The 5,648-nt window shown below is 33.8% G+C and overlaps 1 pseudogene; it reads left to right on the forward strand.

The window, feature by feature from the left end:
* Positions 1–1,278: 1,278 nt before the first annotated feature.
* LOC128168671 (uncharacterized) lies at positions 1,279–1,748 on the forward strand (annotated as a pseudogene).
* Positions 1,749–5,648: the final 3,900 nt, after the last annotated feature.

Genomic DNA, 5,648 nt, shown 5'->3' on the forward strand with positions numbered 1-5,648 from the left:
GTTCGATATACATAAGAGTTTTGTTTCATGATGATTTCTTTGTGAAATACAATTGCTCTCGAATCATATACATTAAAGTTAATTGATATAAAATCGGTATGTTATATTTCTAATAGTTCATAAAGCTAATTAGGTTAATAAATGTAATTTCAGTCTAAGATTGGATAAAAAAATATCTTGGTCATAGGACTCTTGGCCCGAAGGACTTAGTTATTTTTTTTCCCTTGTTCGAGGATTGTCTTGACTAATATATTAAAATTGTATCGATTGTTTTTAAACGCGTTACTACCTTGAAGACTCTTTAACGATGTTTGCTCAAAAATGTAATTTATTGTATTCATATATTAAATGTGTAAACATTTTGGTACCATTCCGATTATATCCCCCCCCCCACGTTTCCTTGGAACAAAATCTACTAATATTTGTGCATCTTTGCCAAGGCGATTGATAAAAAGAACATATCTTCGAAATGTATCATACAATATAAGCAAACAGAGATCTTTAAAAGTTGTCTGTAGTTTGATTCTCCACATTTTTTTTGGCATATGCAGTTTATTTTGAGAAAATTATTCATTCATTATAATTCGTCTATATATAGACAGATTCACATGGACTACGTTTATATTTACGCAGTGGGTTCGCCGGTATGAAGGTTAAAAGACCTAACATTTTACGCACATTTTTTGATCGAACGCAGAAAGTGCCAATGATTCTTTGTAATAATATAGTTTTATGCGGAGACCTTAAAATTTTTTACAGGGGTTCTGAGGGATAATTTTATCTTCCGGAAAGGGGTAGGCCCGAGGCCTTTTCGGTAATTTTTAATCATTTTCGATTAATTAATCATTTTTAAAATTATCTGAATGCCGATATTACCTTTTAAATGAAGTGAAAAGTGAAAACATGAACCAGTTAGTCTCGGTGAGTATTCGGCCAACCTGCATACGTGTAAGAAAGAAATGACAATATTCAAGATATTCGGATAGACGATTTTGGGCCCAGGTCGTCCATCCGAATCCCCCCATCCCCCCCCCCAAAAAAAAAATTACAGACTGAGAATTACAAACCTGCGGCTAAAGATTGTCAGACTCTTATTAATCATTGTATTTTCCCGCGTTTCGTCAGTATAGCGGTAAAAATGTTGTATTCACGGTAGTCATGTTTTACAAATTGTTATGGTCCAGTATTGACCAATGGGTGGCAAGGGATTGTTATGAACGTATTATGATTAAGTAAAGTAAATCACTTTCTAGCCGCCGCTTGTGATCGATAGACGCAATGGACGCCGAGGCAGTACAGAGGCAAATTAATCAGACTTAACAACGCTTAAATAATGAAATGCTAAGCAGTTTTTCACAGTTCTTCGACAGCAGGCTAAATTCAGTACAACAAAACATCCGCGAGAATCAAAATATTATTAAGCAAAATTCGAACACGTGCTCTCAGACGGGTATAAGTTTAAGAAACGTGGCAACAAGGAACAGCATAAGCATAACATCAAAGTTATATCCAAATTGAAGGATGCGAGTGATGAGCTGAACAAGGGCAAAGTAGCAGAGGCCAAGCAAAAGATAGCCGAAGGTTTGGACATGGCAAAACAGCGTCAAAAGCTCATTCGGTTGGCGGATTCATCAGAGGCGGGATGGAGGGCGGTCGATGAATATGTTAAAAATCCGATAGCCTCCGATTCAGAGGATGAGAAGAAAATTCAGAAAGCTCAGAATCGTGCAAAACGGAAAATTAAGTAGAAATGTTTCTGAATTAGATCACTTGATAAGAAACATAAACGTAAATGTAAATACAGTTTTTGAAGATTCAATATGTACAAATCATGCATGCATGAAAATTAGTTCTCCAGTGGGTTGTTTAAAATGAAATATAGGCCAAGGGCGTTTGATTGGAGCAAATTCGTTCTTTTGGAGGTAATAGAAAAGGGTTATAAATTACCTTTGTTCACTGCACCCGAGTCTGTTGAGTTAAATAACAATAAGTCAGCTGTAGAGAATGTAGAGTTTATGTCAAAAGAAGTTGATAGTTTGTTGAAAAAAAGCTGTATTTCAGAAGTTTGTAGTAAACCAAATGTGGCAGGGAATAAAGCTTCAAAATTGAGATTAGTTCTAGATGCAAGGCATGATAATCCCCATCTATTCAAATACATGTATAAGCATCAGTATGAAGATACTAAAGTTGCTAAATGTATGTTTACGTTGTAAGATCATATTTTTTTTCGTTCAAGTAAAGAGTACGTATCATCACATCGAAATTCATGAGTTGTCAAGAGAGTATTTAGGTATTAAATGGCAGGACAGATATTATGTTTTTAATGTTTTGCCATTTGGCATTAGCACAGCGGGATACATTTTTACAAAAGTCATGAGGGAAGTAGTTAAATTTTAGAGGTCTAAAGGAATTAGAATTGTTATGTATTTAGATGACGGTTTCGGAGGGGGATTTAGCTTGCGAGAAGCAGTAAGGATAAGTTCTGAAATTCAGAGAGATTTGGAGAAATTTTGGTTTTTAGTTGCTGTTGAAAAGTATCAATGGGAGTGGCTTGATTTAAGCTGGAATACACAAGAAAATAAAGTTCGTGTTAGAGCATAATTAGAGCACCACAGTCGGGTTGTGTTTGGTTTAAGGTCAAGGGTATAGCCTCTGTGGTTGGTCAGTTGATCTCAACGCAGGTAGTGTTTGACAAAGAGGTCAGATTAAGAACTAGGTATCTATATTTTTGTATTTTAAACAGATCCAGTTGGAACTCTTTTATTAGTCTTAGCTCAGAGGCAGTAGGAGAGTTCGAATTTTGATTTAAAAATTTAGAGGCAATGAACAAAAAAGGTATTTGCTTGAGTCAGTTGACAGAGGAAAGCAGTGTTGGGATTCTCATATATTGTGATGCATCTGATACGGGTTATGGTTGTCATTTGACAAACAACTCTGTGGAGGAACAAGGTTTAGCTTGTTATGGATTCTGGAACGGTTGGGAGAGAAATCAAAGCTCTACTTGGAGAGAGCTGGAGGCGAAAAGAGTATTAGAGCAGTCAGTTGACAGTGTTAAAAATAGAACAGTACAGATTACAATAGAAATGTTGAACATATTTTAAAAGTTGGAAGTAAGAAGTTGAAGCTTCAGAATATTGCTATGGCAGTGTATCAGTTTTGCAATTGTAATAGCATTGTGGTTAGTTTTACATATTTGTAAGTGGATTCCAAGAGCAGATAATACAATTGCTGATAGATTGAGCAAATTGATTTTGATAACAGATGGGGTCCACACACGTGTGATAGATTTTCAAGCAGTTATAACAACAAATGCAAACTATTTAATTCAAAGTAGTTGTTTGCAGGTACATGTGGGGTTGATGCCATGGAGCAGGTTTGGGTTGATCATGTTAATTGGGTGGCTCAGCCCCCTAGATTGATACCAGAGGGCATTAGAAAAATAGAAAATGAGAAATATAGGTGTACAATGGTTTGTCAAGAATAGAGGTCGGCTCCATATTGGGCTATGTTGATTGAAAAAGATAGAATGTTTAAGTCATAATGTAAAAAAGTATGCTTGTTTGGCAAATGATATGGTCATTTGTCAAGGATAATTTCCCTGATGGATGCATGTAACGAAAGTGTTTATTTATTCTTTATTCAAAAATTTCGTTTAAACGAAAATCCACTTGTGGTTTATAACTTATAAAGTAAAGACACGGAACATCTGACTTATTAATAGCAAAACCCCTACTAATTCATGATGGAAACTTAAGTTCAATATTCGATTTCAATTCCTACTCTATCAATCTATAGCCATTTAAATTTGTTTCTATCCTTGTCAGTCTGTCTCTTTTTCTTTCCTTGCCAAATCTGTCAAACTAAACGGTCTACCCCTCTTTCTCGTCGCAGCCATCTTATCAATAATTATTATTAGGTGGAAAACTAGATTAAGAAATACGTGATTTTTTTTGTTTACATTTTTTTTTCAAATCTAGCTATATTTCAACACCTATACCACTCCTTTTATTGACATTTGTTATTAAGATAACAAATGAATAGTATCTTGCACCTTTTCAATGTTTTCCCTTCCAAACCAGTCAATCTTTGAGACCAAATATTAAACTTAACCAGTGAAGGCAAAACATCTCAATTTTTATCAAAACCGCTGCTTATTAGACTAAGAATCATAATATTATATCCTCCTTAATTAAATAGTTATTCATCCGGGTCTTAAGAAACTTGCAAAATTCTACAGTATATAAACGTTATACAGTTTGCACAGAAAACGATATGTTGCAGCAAAATAACACAAAACACAGGATTCTATACTATAGCAGCACCTTTCAATTTAAGCAGTGATCAAACTATCGATAAGTTTAATATATACTGGATAGTGTTGTTCTATTCAGATTTTTATATCGTAAACAACGACAGAGGAAAGCCTGGTCGAGAAAAAAAGGAAATTTAATTACCTTTTTAGCGAATATTTGATAATACTAGCATTTCTCCCAGTATTATTTTGTTCAATTCTCAACAAATCACACCAAAATACTTTATTACAGTTCTTAGAATACTTATATTTTGAATCTGTTTAACAATGTTTTCGATCAAAGGACTATCTATGATAAGGGCCTAAAATGGCCCCCTAAAACGAACATCATCATTTTACTATCATTCTTTGTTTTCTTGGTGATGAGTTAACATAATATTCATTTTGATTCAAGTGCCACCAATTTAGAAATATGACATTGTCAAGACAACCTTTTCCCGCCATTTTTGCATTTTTAGCGTAAAACAGCTTGTTTTCAAGCAGTTTTTCCTTCCAAAAACATAAAGCGCATTCTTAAACAAATAAAATATTTTAATCAGAGATGTACCTAGCCAAGACTAATAAGTGACAAAAAAAATGTTCCTCGTTCAAGCATGCGCTCTATATTTCCCATTCGTAAATAGATAAGAAAAATGTCATTTTTGGCTGATTTTGATTGAATTATAGAAATGGCGTCAGTTCTGACGTCATATACTGTCAGTGAGTGCAAATAAATCAAATAAATAGATGAAAAATATATTTTATATCAACTCTTCTAAAAACATATGATTAGTAAACATTTTATTGTACCCGAAATACTTTAAAAATGGCGAATTATGGGGGGGGGGGGCCAAATTTAACTCTTAATAATTTAATTCTGGTTGTAACACGCTTTCTGATTGGTTGAAAAATTTATTTTATATCGTATAAAGAATGTTGCCTACGTCATAGTAAGACAAACGTCAAAAACGTATCAATCCGCCTGACGTTACGTTTGAATTTTGTACAATTTGATGTCATTTTATAGATTAAATGACCGTTTTTATCAACAATTGATAGCAAATAAATTAAATTATAAGGAATGAATTCAATATTTATTAGTTTTATACGATATAAAATGGTTTGGAACAGTTTACGCTTTTTTATAAACCGCGAAGCGGTTTATAAAGCGTAAACTGCCCCAAACCATTTTATATCGTATAAAACTAAAAAATATTGAATTCATTCCTTAATCATATTATAGTTCTTTACACGACATTCAAGTTTCAGACATGACGTCATCAATGTGTAAATATCGTTGCTTAGATAACGACATCTCCAGGGTACGAGTCATCCAGGATACGACTTCCCTGAGATT

This window comes from Crassostrea angulata, unplaced genomic scaffold (assembly GCF_025612915.1).
Source record: "Crassostrea angulata isolate pt1a10 unplaced genomic scaffold, ASM2561291v2 HiC_scaffold_39, whole genome shotgun sequence".
Taxonomy (NCBI): Eukaryota; Metazoa; Mollusca; class Bivalvia; order Ostreida; family Ostreidae; genus Magallana; species Magallana angulata.